Source organism: Taudactylus pleione, unplaced genomic scaffold, assembly GCF_031769625.1.
Source record: "Taudactylus pleione unplaced genomic scaffold, aTauple2 ptg000593l, whole genome shotgun sequence".
Taxonomy (NCBI): domain Eukaryota; kingdom Metazoa; phylum Chordata; class Amphibia; order Anura; family Myobatrachidae; genus Taudactylus; species Taudactylus pleione.
The window spans coordinates 72,521-88,839 of record NW_028284995.1 but is presented as its reverse complement, the minus strand read 5'-3'; the positions used below and the strand labels follow the sequence as shown (position 1 = coordinate 88,839).

Sequence of the window (16,319 nt, the reverse complement as noted above, 5' to 3'; positions counted from 1 at the left end):
TTAGAGTAGCGTGACTTAAAACATGAAAACAATATTTAAGCTGTATTTATGCACCGTGTTGTTAAATAAACATTCTCATCATTTAGAAGTTACTACTGAATACTCAACTATGTTAAGAAATGATGTTGTTTAAATTTGAAATAATTAAATTCTGATCACTACTCAAGGAAAAAAGAAAAATACACTCAAACATGCCGAAACCAGGGACCTTTAGATCTTCAGTCTAACGCTCTCCCAACTGAGCTATTTCGGCAAGGTCTGTGTATGGCAAAAGTCACTAAGACATCAACTGAGCTATGTTTGCATGGTTACACAAGGTTAAGTAGCAATATTTTTCTGTCATCATGATTGCATGAAATGAAGAGAAAAGATGTATTTTATACTGTAAATATATAAATTACAAGCCCTTAATCATACATTTAAGTAAAAGTTTTAACAAATTGTGGTCAGGATGCAGTTAGTTTACTTCAAATTTTCATAATAGAGTAGCATGACGGACAACATGAAAACAATATTTAAGCTGTATTTATGCACCGTGTTGTTAAATAAACATTCTCATCATTTAGAAGTTACTACTGAATACTCAACTATGTTAAGAAATGATGTTGTTTAAATTTGAAATAATTAAATTCTGATCACTACTCAAGGAAAAAAGAAAAATGCACTCAAACATGCCGAAACCCGGGATCGAACCAGGGACCTTTAGATCTTCAGTCTAACGCTCTCCCAACTGAGCTATTTTGGCAAGGTATGTGTATGGCAAAAGTCACTAAGACCTCAACTGAGCTATGTTTGCATGGTTACACAAGGTTAAGTATCAATATTTTTTTGTCATCATGATTGCATGAAATGAAGAGAAAAGATGTGTTTTATACTGTAAATATATCCATTGCAAACCCTTAATCATACATTTAAGTAAAAGTTTTAACAAATTGTGGTCAGAAAGCAGTTATTTTATTTCAAATTTTCATAATAGAGTAGCATGATGGACATCATGAAAACAATATTTAAGCTGTATTTATGCACCGTGTTGTTAAATAAACATTCTCATCATTTAGAAGTTACCACTGAATACTCAACTATGTTAAGAAATGATGTTGTTTACATTTGAAATACTTAAAAACTGATAACTGCTCAAGGAAAGAAGAAAAAAGGTACTCAAACATGCTGAAACCCGGGACCTTTAGATCTTCAGTCTAACGCTCTCCCAACTGAGCTATTTTGGCAAAGTCTATGTATGGCAAAAGTCACTAAGACATCAACTAAGCTATTTTTGCATGGTTACACAAGGTTTAGTATCAATATTTTTCTGTCATCATGATTGCATGAAATGAAAAGAAAATATGTGTTTTATACTGTAAATATATCCATTACAAACCCTTAATCATACATTTAAGTAAAAGTTTTAACAAATTGTGGTCAGGAAGCATTGTTAGATTACTTCAAATTTTCATAATAGTTAGAGTAGCATGACTTAAAACATGAAAACAATATTTAAGCTGTATTTATGCACCGTGTTGTTAAATAAACATTCTCATCATTTAGAAGTTACTACTGAATACTCAACTATGTTAAGAAATGATGTTGTTTAAATTTGAAATAATTAAATTCTGATCACTACTCAAGGAAAAAAGAAAAATACACTCAAACATGCCGAAACCAGGGACCTTTAGATCTTCAGTCTAACGCTCTCCCAACTGAGCTATTTCGGCAAAGTCTGTGTATGGCAAAAGTCACTAAGACATCAACTGAGCTATGTTTGCATGGTTACACAAGGTTAAGTATCAATATTTTTCATTCAGCATGATTGCATGAAATGAAAAGAAAATATGTGTTTTATACTGTAAATATATCCATTACAAACCCTTAATCATACATTTAAGTAAAAGTTTTAACAAATTGTGGTCAGGAAGCATTGTTAGATTACTTCAAATTTTCATATTAGTTAGAGTAGCGTGACTTAAAACATGAAAACAATATTTAAGCTGTATTTATGCACCGTGTTGTTAAATAAACATTCTCATCATTTAGAAGTTACTACTGAATACTCAACTATGTTAAGAAATGATGTTGTTTAAATTTGAAATAATTAAATTCTGATCACTACTCATGGAAAAAAGAAATATGCACTCAAACATGCCGAAACCAGGGACCTTTAGATCTTCAGTCTAACGCTCTCCCAACTGAGCTATTTCGGCAAGGTCTGTGTATGGCAAAAGTCACTAAGACATCAACTGAGCTATGTTTGCATGGTTACACAAGGTTAAGTATCAATATTTTTCTGTCATTATGATTGCATGAAATGAAGAGAAAAGATGTATTTTATACTGTAAATATATAAATTACAAGCCCTTAATCATATATTTAAGTAAAAGTTTTAACAAATTGTGGTCAGGAAGCAGTTAGTTTACTTCAAATTTTCATAATAGTGTAGCATGACGGACAACATGAAAACAATATTTAAGCTGTATTTATGCACCGTGTTGTTAAATAAACATTCTCATCATTTAGAAGTTACTACTGAATACTCAACTATGTTAAGAAATGATGTTGTTTAAATTTGAAATAATTAAATTCTGATCACTACTCAAGGAAAAAAGAAAAATGCACTCAAACATGCCGAAACCCGGGATCGAACCAGGGACCTTTAGATCTTCAGTCTAACGCTCTCCCAACTGAGCTATTTCGGCAAGGTATGTGTATGGCAAAAGTCACTAAGACCTCAACTGAGCTATGTTTGCATGGTTACACAAGGTTTAGTATCAATATTTTTCTGTCATCATGATTGCATGAAATGAAGAGAAAAGATGTGTTTTATACTGTAAATATATCCATTACAAACCCTTAATCATACATTTAAGTAAAAGTTTTAACAAATTGTGGTCAGGAAGCATTGTTAGATTACTTAAAATTTTCATAATAGTTAGAGTAGCGTGACTTACAACATGAAAACTATATTTAAGCTGTATTTATGCACCGTGTTGTTAAATAAACATTCTCATCATTTAGAAGTTACTACTGAATACTCAACTATGTTAAGAAATTATGTTGTTTAAATTTGAAATAATTAAATTCTGTTCACTACTCAAGGAAAAAAGAGAAATGCACTCAAACATGCCGAAACCAGGGACCTTTAGATCTTCAGACTAATGCTCTCCCAACTGAGCTATTTCGGCAAGGTCTGTGTATGGCAAAAGTCACTAAGACCTCAACTGAGCTATGTTTGCATGGTTACACAAGGTTAAGTATCAATATTTTTCTGTCATCATGATTGCATGAAATGAAGAGAAAAGATGTGTTTTATACTGTAAATATATCCATTGCAAACCCTTAATCATACATTTAAGTAAAAGTTTTAACAAATTGTGGTCAGAAAGCAGTTATTTTATTTCAAATTTTCATAATAGAGTAGCATGATGGACATCATGAAAACAATATTTAAGCTGTATTTATGCACCGTGTTGTTAAATAAACATTCTCATCATTTAGAAGTTACCACTGAATACTCAACTATGTTAAGAAATGATGTTGTTTACATTTGAAATACTTAAAAACTGATAACTGCTCAAGGAAAGAAGAAAAAAGGTACTCAAACATGCTGAAACCCGGGACCTTTAGATCTTCAGTCTAACGCTCTCCCAACTGAGCTATTTTGGCAAAGTCTATGTATGGCAAAAGTCACTAAGACATCAACTAAGCTATGTTTGCATGGTTACACAAGGTTTAGTATCAATATTTTTCTGTCATCATGATTGCATGAAATGAAAAGAAAATATGTGTTTTATACTGTAAATATATCCATTACAAACCCTTAATCATACATTTAAGTAAAAGTTTTAACAAATTGTGGTCAGGAAGCATTGTTAGATTACTTCAAATTTTCATAATAGTTAGAGTAGCATGACTTAAAACATGAAAACAATATTTAAGCTGTATTTATGCACCGTGTTGTTAAATAAACATTCTCATCATTTAGAAGTTACTACTGAATACTCAACTATGTTAAGAAATGATGTTGTTTAAATTTGAAATAATTAAATTCTGATCACTACTCAAGGAAAAAAGAAAAATACACTCAAACATGCCGAAACCAGGGACCTTTAGATCTTCAGTCTAACGCTCTCCCAACTGAGCTATTTTGGCAAAGTCTGTGTATGGCAAAAGTCACTAAGACCTCAACTGAGCTATGTTTGCATGGTTACACAAGGTTTAGTATCAATATTTTTCTGTCATCATGATTGCATGAAATGAATAGAAAATATGTGTTTTATACTGTAAATATATCCATTACAAACCCTTAATCATACATTTAAGTAAAAGTTTTAACAAATTGTGGTCAGGAAGCATTGTTAGATTACTTCAAATTTTCATAATAGTTAGAGTAGCGTGACTTAAAACATGAAAACAATATTTAAGCTGTATTTATGCACCGTGTTGTTAAATAAACATTCTCATCATTTAGAAGTTACTACTGAATACTCAACTATGTTAAGAAATGATGTTGTTTAAATTTGAACTAATTAAATTCTGATCACTACTCAAGGAAAAAAGAAAAATACACTCAAACATGCCGAAACCAGGGACCTTTAGATCTTCAGTCTAACGCTCTCCCAACTGAGCTATTTCGGCAAGGTCTGTGTATGGCAAAAGTCACTAAGACATCAACTGAGCTATGTTTGCATGGTTACACAAGGTTAAGTATCAATATTTTTCAGTCAGCATGATTGCATGAAATGAAAAGAAAATATGTGTTTTATACTGTAAATATATCCATTACAAACCCTTAATCATACATTTAAGTAAAAGTTTTAACAAATTGTGGTCAGGAAGCATTGTTAGATTACTTCAAATTTTCATAATAGTTAGAGTAGCGTGACTTAAAACATGAAAACAATATTTAAGCTGTATTTATGCACCGTGTTGTTAAATAAACATTCTCATCATTTAGAAGTTACTACTGAATACTCAACTATGTTAAGAAATGATGTTGTTTAAATTTGAAATAATTAAATTCTGATCACTACTCATGGAAAAAAGAAATATGCACTCAAACATGCCGAAACCAGGGACCTTTAGATCTTCAGTCTAACGCTCTCCCAACTGAGCTATTTCGGCAAGGTCTGTGTATGGCAAAAGTCACTAAGACATCAACTGAGCTATGTTTGCATGGTTACACAAGGTTAAGTAGCAATATTTTTCTGTCATCATGATTGCATGAAATGAAGAGAAAAGATGTATTTTATACTGTAAATATATAAATTACAAGCCCTTAATCATACATTTAAGTAAAAGTTTTATCAAATTGTGGTCAGGAAGCAGTTAGTTTACTTCAAATTTTCATAATAGAGTAGCATGACGGACAACATGAAAACAATATTTAAGCTGTATTTATGCACCGTGTTGTTAAATAAACATTCTCATCATTTAGAAGTTACTACTGAATACTCAACTATGTTAAGAAATGATGTTGTTTAAATTTGAAATAATTAAATTCTGATCACTACTCAAGGAAAAAAGAAAAATGCACTCAAACATGCCGAAACCCGGGATTGAACCAGGGACCTTTAGATTTTCAGTCTAACGCTCTCCCAACTGAGCTATTTCGGCAAGGTATGTGTATGGCAAAAGTCACTAAGACCTCAACTGAGCTATGTTTGCATGGTTACACAAGGTTAAGTATCAATATTTTTCTGTCATCATGATTGCATGAAATGAAGAGAAAAGATGTGTTTTATACTGTAAATATATCCATTGCAAACCCTTAATCATACATTTAAGTAAAAGTTTTAACAAATTGTGGTCAGAAAGCAGTTATTTTATTTCAAATTTTCATAATAGAGTAGCATGATGGACATCATGAAAACAATATTTAAGCTGTATTTATGCACCGTGTTGTTAAATAAACATTCTCATCATTTAGAAGTTACCACTGAATACTCAACTATGTTAAGAAATGATGTTGTTTACATTTGAAATACTTAAAAACTGATAACTGCTCAAGGAAAGAAGAAAAAAGGTACTCAAACATGCTGAAACCCGGGACCTTTAGATCTTCAGTCTAACGCTCTCCCAACTGAGCTATTTTGGCAAAGTCTATGTATGGCAAAAGTCACTAAGACATCAACTAAGCTATGTTTGCATGGTTACACAAGGTTTAGTATCAATATTTTTCTGTCATCATGATTGCATGAAATGAAAAGAAAATACGTGTTTTATACTGTAAATATATCCATTACAAACCCTTAATCATACATTTAAGTAAAAGTTTTAACAAATTGTGGTCAGGAAGCATTGTTAGATTACTTCAAATTTTCATAATAGTTAGAGTAGCATGACTTAAAACATGAAAACTATATTTAAGCTGTATTTATGCACCGTGTTGTTAAATAAACATTCTCATCATTTAGAAGTTACTACTGAATACTCAACTATGTTAAGAAATGATGTTGTTTAAATTTGAAATAATTAAATTCTGATCACTACTCAAGGAAAAAAGAAAAATGCACGCAAACATGCCGAAACTCGGGATTGAACAAGGGACCTTTAGATCTTCAGTCTAACGCTCTCCCAACTGAGCTATTTCGGCAAGGTATGTGTATGGCAAAAGTCACTAAGACCTCAACTGAGCTATGTTTGCATGGTTACACAAGGTTAAGTATCAATATTTTTCTGTCATCATGATTGCATGAAATGAAGAGAAAAGATGTATTTTATACTGTAAATATATAAATTACAAGCCCTTAATCATACATTTAAGTAAAAGTTTTAACAAATTGTGGTCAGGAAGCAGTTAGTTTACTTCAAATTTTCATAATAGAGTAGCATGATGGACAACATGAAAACAATATTTAAGCTGTATTTATGCACCTTGTTGTTAAATAAACATTCTCATCATTTAGAAGTTACTACTGAATACTCAACTATGTTAAGAAATGATGTTGTTTAAATTTGAAATAATTAAATTCTGATCACTACTCAAGGAAAAAAGAAAAATGCACGCAAACATGCCGAAACTCGGGATTGAACAAGGGACCTTTAGATTTTCAGTCTAACGCTCTCCCAACTGAGCTATTTCGGCAAGGTATGTGTATGGCAAAAGTCACTAAGACCTCAACTGAGCTATGTTTGCATGGTTACACAAGGTTAAGTATCAATATTTTTCTGTCATCATGAGTGCATGAAATGAAGAGAAAAGATGTGTTTTATACTGTAAATATATCCATTACAAACCCTTAATCATACATTTAAGTAAAAGTTTTAACAAATTGTGGTCAGAAAGCAGTTAGTTTATTTCAAATTTTCATAATAGAGTAGCATGATGGACATCATGAAAACAATATTTAAGCTGTATTTATGCACTGTGTTGTTAAATAAACATTCTCATCATTTAGAAGTTACCACTGAATACTCAACTATGTTAAGAAATGATGTTGTTTACATTTGAAATACTTAAAAACTGATAACTGCTCAAGGAAAGAAGAAAAAAGGTACTCAAACATGCTGAAACCCGGGACCTTTAGATCTTCAGTCTAACGCTCTCCCAACTGAGCTATTTTGGCAAAGTCTGTGTATGGCAAAAGTCACTAAGACCTCAACTGAGCTATGTTTGCATGGTTACACAAGGTTTAGTATCAATATTTTTTTGTCATCATGATTGCATGAAATGAAGAGAAAATATGTGTTTTATACTGTAAATATATCCATTACAAACCCTTAATCATACATTTAAGTAAAAGTTTTAACAAATTCTGGTCAGGAAGCATTGTTAGATTACTTCAAATTTTCATAATAGTTAGAGTAGCGTGACTTAAAACATGAAAACAATATATAAGCTGTATTTATGCACCGTGTTGTTAAATAAACATTCTCATCATTTAGAAGTTACTACTGAATACTCAACTATGTTAAGAAATGATGTTGTTTAAATTTGAAATAATTAAATTCTGATCACTACTCAAGGAAAAAAGAAAAATGCACTCAAACATGCCGAAACCAGGGACCTTTAGATCTTCAGTCTAACGCTCTCCCAACTGAGCTATTTCGGCAAGGTCTGTGTATGGCAAAAGTCACTAAGACATCAACTGAGCTATGTTTGCATGGTTACACAAGGTTAAGTATCAATATTTTTCAGTCAGCGTGATTGCATGAAATGAAAAGAAAATATGTGTTTTATACTGTAAATATATCCATTACAAACCCTTAATCATACATTTAAGTAAAAGTTTTAACAAATTGTGGTCAGGAAGCATTGTTAGATTACTTCAAATTTTCATAATAGTTAGAGTAGCGTGACTTAAAACATGAAAACAATATTTAAGCTGTATTTATGCACCGTGATGTTAAATAAACATTCTCATCATTTAGAAGTTACTACTGAATACTCAACTATGTTAAGAAATGATGTTGTTTAAATTTGAAATAATTAAATTCTGATCACTACTCAAGGAAAAAAGAAAAATGCACGCAAACATGCCGAAACCCGGGATTGAACAAGGGACCTTTAGATCTTCAGTCTAACGCTCTCCCAACTGTGCTATTTCAGCAAGGTATGTGCATGCCAAAAGTCACTAAGACCTCAACTGAGCTATGTTTGCATGGTTACACAAGGTTAAGTATCAATATTTTTCTGTCATCATGATTGCATGAAATGAAGAGAAAAGATGTGTTTTATACTGTAAATATATCCATTACAAACCCTTAATCATACATTTAAGTAAAAGTTTTAACAAATTGTGGTCAGAAAGCAGTTAGTTTATTTCAAATTTTCATAATAGAGTAGCATGATGGACATCATGAAAACAATATTTAAGCTGTATTTATGCACCGTGTTGTTAAATAAACATTCTCATCATTTAGAAGTTCCCACTGAATACTCAACTATGTTAAGAAATGATGTTGTTTACATTTGAAATACTTAAAAACTGATAACTGCTCAAGGAAAGAAGAAAAAAGGTACTCAAACATGCTGAAACCCGGGACCTTTAGATCTTCAGTCTAACGCTCTCCCAACTGAGCTATTTTGGCAAAGTCTGTGTATGGCAAAAGTCACTAAGACCTCAACTGAGCTATGTTTGCATGGTTACACAAGGTTTAGTATCAATATTTTTCTGTCATCATGATTGCATGAAATGAAAAGAAAATATGTGTTTTATACTGTAAATATATCCATTACAAACCCTTAATCATACATTTAAGTAAAAGTTTTAACAAATTGTGGTCAGGAAGCATTGTTAGATTACTTCAAATTTTCATAATAGTTAGAGTAGCGTGACTTACAACATGAAAACTATATTTAAGCTGTATTTATGCACCGTGTTGTTAACTAAACATTCTCATCATTTAGAAGTTACTACTGAATACTCAACTATGTTAAGAAATGATGTTGTTTAAATTTGAAATAATTAAATTCTGATCACTACTCATGGAAAAAAGAAAAATGCACTCAGACATGCCGAAACCAGGGACCTTTAGATCTTCAGTCTAACGCTCTCCCAACTGAGCAATTTCGGCAAGGTCTGTGTATGGCAAAAGTCACTAAGACATCAACTGAGCTATGTTTGCATGGTTACACAAGGTTAAGTATCAATATTTTTCTGTCATCATGATTGCATGAAATGAAGAGAAAAGATGTGTTTTATACTGTAAATATATCCATTACAAACCCTTAATCATACATTTAAGTAAAAGTTTTAACAAATTGTGGTCAGAAAGCAGTTAGTTTATTTCAAATTTTCATAATAGAGTAGCATGATGGACATCATGAAAACAATATTTAAGCTGTATTTATGCACTGTGTTGTTAAATAAACATTCTCATCATTTAGAAGTTCCCACTGAATACTCAACTATGTTAAGAAATGATGTTGTTTACATTTGAAATACTTAAAAACTGATAACTGCTCAAGGAAAGAAGAAAAAAGGTACTCAAACATGCTGAAACCCGGGACCTTTAGATCTTCAGTCTAACGCTCTCCCAACTGAGCTATTTTGGCAAAGTCTGTGTATGGCAAAAGTCACTAAGACCTCAACTGAGCTATGTTTGCATGGTTACACAAGGTTTAGTATCAATATTTTTCTGTCATCATGATTGCATGAAATGAAAAGAAAATATGTGTTTTATACTGTAAATATATCCATTACAAACCCTTAATCATACATTTAAGTAAAAGTTTTAACAAATTGTGGTCAGGAAGCATTGTTAGATTACTTCAAATTTTCATAATAGTTAGAGTAGCGTGACTTACAACATGAAAACTATATTTAGGCTGTATTTATGCACCGTGTTGTTAACTAAACATTCTCATCATTTAGAAGTTACTACTGAATACTCAACTATGTTAAGAAATGATGTTGTTTAAATTTGAAATAATTAAATTCTGATCACTACTCATGGAAAAAAGAAAAATGCACTCAGACATGCCGAAACCAGGGACCTTTAGATCTTCAGTCTAACGCTCTCCCAACTGAGCAATTTCGGCAAGGTCTGTGTATGGCAAAAGTCACTAAGACATCAACTGAGCTATGTTTGCATGGTTACACAAGGTTAAGTATCAATATTTTTCTGTCATCATGATTGCATGAAATGAAGAGAAAAGATGTATTTTATACTGTAAATATATAAATTACAAGCCCTTAATCATACATTTAAGTAAAAGTTTTAACAAATTGTGGTCAGGAAGCAGTTAGTTTATTTCAAATTTTCATAATAGAGTAGCATGATGGACATCATGAAAACAATATTTAAGCTGTATTTATGCACCGTGTTGTTAAATAAACATTCTCATCATTTAGAAGTTACCACTGAATACTCAACTATGTTAAGAAATGATGTTGTTTACATTTGAAATACTTAAAAACTGATAACTGCTCAAGTAAAGAAGAAAAAAGGTACTCAAACATGCTGAAACCCGGGACCTTTAGATCTTCAGTCTAACGCTCTCCCAACTGAGCTATTTTGGCAAAGTCTGTGTATGGCAAAAGTCACTAAGACCTCAACTGAGCTATGTTTGCATGGTTACACAAGGTTTAGTATCCATATTTTTCTGTCATCATGATTGCATGAAATGAAAAGAAAATATGTGTTTTTATACTGTAAATATATCCATTACAAACCCTTAATCATACATTTAAGTAAAAGTTTTAACAAATTGTGGTCAGGAAGCATTGTTAGATTACTTTAAATTTTCATAATAGTTAGAGTAGCGTGACTTAAAACATGAAAACAATATTTAAGCTGTATTTATGCACCGTGTTGTTAAATAAACATTCTCATCATTTAGAAGTTACTACTGAATACTCAACTATGTTAAGAAATTATGTTGTTTAAATTTGAAATAATTAAATTCTGATCACTACTCAAGGAAAAAAGAAAAATGCACTCAGACATGCCGAAACCAGGGACCTTTAGATCTTCAGTCTAACGCTCTCCCAACTGAGCTATTTCGGCAAGGTCTGTGTATGGCAAAAGTCACTAAGACATCAACTGAGCTATGTTTGCATGGTTACACAAGGTTAAGTATCAATATTTTTCTGTCATCATGATTGCATGAAATGAAGAGAAAAGATGTATTTTATACTGTAAATATATCCATTACAAACCCTTAATCATACATTTAAGTAAAATTTTAACAAATTGTGGTCAGGAAGCAGTTAGTTTTCTTCAAATTTTCATAATAGAGTAGCATGACGGACAACATGATAACAATATCTAAGCTGTATTTATGCACCCTGTTGTTAAATAAACATTCTCATCATTTAGAAGTTACTACTGAATACTCATCTATGTTAAGAAATTATGTTGTTTAAATTTGAAATAATTAAATTCTGATCACTACTCAAGGAAAAAAGAAAAATGCACTCAAACATGCCGAAACCCGGGATCGAACCAGGGACCTTTAGATCTTCAGTCTAACGCTCTACCAACTGAGCTATTTCGGCAAGGTATGTGTATGGAAAAAGTCACTAAGACCTCAACTGAGCTATGTTTGCATGGTTACACAAGGTTAAGTATCAATATTTTTCTGTCATCATGATTGCATGAAATGAAGAGAAAAGATGTGTTTTATACTGTAAATATATCCATTACAAACCCTTAATCATACATTTAAGTAAAAGTTTTAACAAATTGTGGTCAGAAAGCTGTTAGTTTATTTCAAATTTTCATAATAGAGTAGCATGATGGACATCATGAAAACAATATTTAAGCTGTATTTATGCACCGTGTTGTTAAATAAACATTCTCATCATTTAGAAGTTACCACTGAATACTCAACTATGTTAAGAAATTATGTTGTTTACATTTGAAATACTTAAAAACTGATAACTGCTCAAGGAAAGAAGAAAAAAGGTACTCAAACATGCTGAAACCCGGGACCTTTAGATCTTCAGTCTAACGCTCTCCCAACTGAGCTATTTTGGCAAAGTCTGTGTATGGCAAAAGTCACTAAGACCTCAACTGAGCTATGTTTGCATGGTTACACAAGGTTTAGTATCAATATTTTTCTGTCATCATGATTGCATGAAATGAAAAGAAAATATGTGTTTTATACTGTAAATATATCCATTACAAACCCTTAATCATACATTTAAATAAAAGTTTTAACAAATTGTGGTCAGGATGCATTGTTAGATTACTTCAAATTTTCATAATAGTTAGAGTAGCGTGACTTAAAACATGAAAACAATATTTAAGCTGTATTTATGCACCGTGTTGTTAAATAAACATTCTCATCATTTAGAAGTTACTACTGTATACTCAACTAAGTTAAGAAATGATGTTGTTTAAATTTGAAATAATTAAATTCTGATCACTACTCAAGGAAAAAAGAAAAATGCACGCAAACATGCCGAAACCCGGGATTGAACAAGGGACCTTTAGATCTTCAGTCTAACGCTCTCCCAACTGAGCTATTTCAGCAAGGTATGTGTATGGCAAAAGTCACTAAGACCTCAACTGAGCTATGTTTGCATGGTTACACAAGGTTAAGTATTAATATTTTTCTGTCATCATGATTGCATGAAATGAAGAGAAAAGATGTGTTTTATACTGTAAATATATCCATTACAAACCCTAAATCATACATTTAAGTAAAAGTTTTAACAAATTGTGGTCAGAAAGCAGTTAGTTTATTTCAAATTTTCATAATAGAGTAGCATGATGGACATCATGAAAACAATATTTAAGCTGTATTTATGCACCGTGTTGTTAAATAAACATTCTCATCATTTAGAAGTTGCCACTGAATACTCAACTATGTTAAGAAATGATGTTGTTTACATTTGAAATACTTAAAAACTGATAACTGCTCAAGGAAAGAAGAAAAAAGGTACTCAAACATGCTGAAACCCGGGACCTTTAGATCTTCAGTCTAACGCTCTCCTAACTGAGCTATTTCGGCAAAGTCTGTGTATGGCAAAAGTCACTAAGACCTCAACTGAGCTATGATTGCATGGTTACACAAGGTTTAGTATCAATATTTTTCTGTCATCATGATTGCATGAAATGAAAAGAAAATATGTGTTTTATACTGTAAATATATCCATTACAAACCCTTAATCATACATTTAAGTAAAAGTTTTAACAAATTGTGGTCAGGAAGCATTGTTAGATTACTTCAAATTTTCATAATAGTTAGAGTAGCGTGACTTACAACATGAAAACTATATTTAAGCTGTATTTATGCACCGTGTTGTTAACTAAACATTCTCATCATTTAGAAGTTACTACTGAATACTCAACTATGTTAAGAAATGATGTTGTTTAAATTTGAAATAATTAAATTCTGATCACTACTCAAGGAAAAAAGAAAAATGCACTCAGACATGCCGAAACCAGGGACCTTTAGATCTTCAGTCTAACGCTCTCCCAACTGAGCAATTTCGGCAAGGTCTGTGTATGGCAAAAGTCACTAAGACATCAACTGAGCTATGTTTGCATGGTTACACAAGGTTAAGTATCAATATTTTTCTGTCATCATGATTGCATGAAATGAAGAGAAAAGATGTATTTTATACTGTAAATATATAAATTACAAGCCCTTAATCATACATTTAAGTAAAAGTTTTAACAAATTGTGGTCAGGAAGCAGTTAGTTTTCTTCAAATTTTCATAATAGAGTAGCATGACGGACAACATGATAACAATATTTAAGCTGTATTTATGCACCCTGTTGTTAAATAAACATTCTCATCATTTAGAAGTTACTACTGAATACTCATCTATGTTAAGAAATTATGTTGTTTAAATTTGAAATAATTAAATTCTGATCACTACTCAAGGAAAAAAGAAAAAGGCACGCAAACATGCCGAAACCAGGGACCTTTAGATCTTCAGTCTAACGCTCTCCCAACTGAGCTATTTCGGCAAGGTCTTTGTATGGCAAAAGTCACTAAGACATCAACTGAGCTATGTTTGCATGGTTACACAAGGTTAAGTATCAATATTTTTCTGTCAGCATGATTGCATGAAATGAAAAGAAAATATGTGTTTTATACTGTAAATATATCCATTACAAACCCTTAATCATACATTTAAGTAAAAGTTTTAACAAATTGTGGTCAGGAAGCATTGTTAGATTACTTCAAATTTTCATAATAGTTAGAGTAGCGTGACTTAAAACATGAAAACAATATTTAAGCTGTATTTATGCACCGTGATGTTAAATAAACATTCTCATCATTTAGAAGTTACTACTGAATACTCAACTATGTTAAGAAATGATGTTGTTTAAATTTGAAATAATTAAATTCTGATCACTACTCAAGGAAAAAAGAAAAACGCACGCAAACATGCCGAAACCCGGGATTGAACAAGGGACCTTTAGATCTTCAGTCTAACGCTCTCCCAACTGTGCTATTTCAGCAAGGTATGTGAATGGCAAAAGTCACTAAGACCTCAACTGAGCTATGTTTGCATGGTTACACAAGGTTAAGTATCAATATTTTTCTGTCATCATGATTGCATGAAATGAAGAGAAAAGATGTGTTTTATACTGTAAATATATCCATTACAAACCCTTAATCATACATTTAAGTAAAAGTTTTAACAAATTGTGGTCAGAAAGCAGTTAGTTTATTTCAAATTTTCATAATAGCGTAGCATGATGGACATCATGAAAACAATATTTAAGCTGTATTTATGCACCGTGTTGTTAAATAAACATTCTCATCATTTAGAAGTTCCCACTGAATACTCAACTATGTTAAGAAATGATGTTGTTTACATTTGAAATACTTAAAAACTGATAACTGCTCAAGGAAAGAAGAAAAAAGGTACTCAAACATGCTGAAACCCGGGACCTTTAGATCTTCAGTCTAACGCTCTCCCAACTGAGCTATTTTGGCAAAGTCTGTGTATGGCAAAAGTCACTAAGACCTCAACTGAGCTATGTTTGCATGGTTACACAAGGTTTAGTATCAATATTTTTCTGTCATCATGATTGCATGAAATGAAAAGAAAATATGTGTTTTATACTGTAAATATATCCATTACAAACCCTTAATCATACATTTAAGTAAAAGTTTTAACAAATTGTGGTCAGGAAGCATTGTTAGATTACTTCAAATTTTCATAATAGTTAGAGTAGCGTGACTTACAACATGAAAACTATATTTAAGCTGTATTTATGCACCGTGTTGTTAACTAAACATTCTCATCATTTAGAAGTTACTACTGAATACTCAACTATGTTAAGAAATGATGTTGTTTAAATTTGAAATAATTAAATTCTGATCACTACTCATGGAAAAAAGAAAAATGCACTCAGACATGCCGAAACCAGGGACCTTTAGATCTTCAGTCTAACGCTCTCCCAACTGAGCAATTTCGGCAAGGTCTGTGTATGGCAAAAGTCACTAAGACATCAACTGAGCTATGTTTGCATGGTTACACAAGGTTAAGTATCAATATTTTTCTGTCATCATGATTGCATGAAATGAAGAGAAAAGATGTATTTTATACTGTAAATATATAAATTACAAGCCCTTAATCATACATTTAAGTAAAAGTTTTAACAAATTGTGGTCAGGAAGCAGTTAGTTTTCTTCAAATTTTCATAATAGAGTAGCATGACGGACAACATGAAAACAATATTTAAGCTGTATTTATGCACCGTGTTGTTAAATAAACATTCTCATCATTTAGAAGTTACTACTGAATACTCATCTATGTTAAGAAATTATGTTGTTTAAATTTGAAATAATTAAATTCTGATCACTACTCAAGGAAAAAAGAAAAATGCACTCAAACATGCCGAAACCCGGGATCGAACCAGGGACCTTTAGATCTTCAGTCTAACGCTCTCCCAACTGAGCTATTTCGGC

At 31.7% G+C, this 16,319-nt stretch overlaps 5 non-coding genes across 5 annotated transcripts; all 5 read right to left on the bottom strand.

Annotated features, from left to right (window-relative positions):
* Window positions 1-672: 672 nt before the first annotated feature.
* TRNAF-GAA (transfer RNA phenylalanine (anticodon GAA)) lies at window positions 673-745 on the bottom strand. Its single transcript has one exon. It is a non-coding gene; the product is annotated as a tRNA-Phe (tRNA).
* Window positions 746-2,617: 1,872 nt separating this feature from the next.
* TRNAF-GAA (transfer RNA phenylalanine (anticodon GAA)) lies at window positions 2,618-2,690 on the bottom strand. The gene has a single exon. It is a non-coding gene; the product is annotated as a tRNA-Phe (tRNA).
* Window positions 2,691-5,534: 2,844 nt separating this feature from the next.
* Window positions 5,535-5,607, bottom strand: TRNAF-GAA (transfer RNA phenylalanine (anticodon GAA)). Its single transcript has one exon. It is a non-coding gene; the product is annotated as a tRNA-Phe (tRNA).
* A 6,256-nt stretch (window positions 5,608-11,863) lies between these two features.
* On the bottom strand, window positions 11,864-11,936 carry TRNAF-GAA (transfer RNA phenylalanine (anticodon GAA)). Its single transcript has one exon. It is a non-coding gene; the product is annotated as a tRNA-Phe (tRNA).
* A 4,310-nt stretch (window positions 11,937-16,246) lies between these two features.
* TRNAF-GAA (transfer RNA phenylalanine (anticodon GAA)) lies at window positions 16,247-16,319 on the bottom strand. Its single transcript has one exon. It is a non-coding gene; the product is annotated as a tRNA-Phe (tRNA).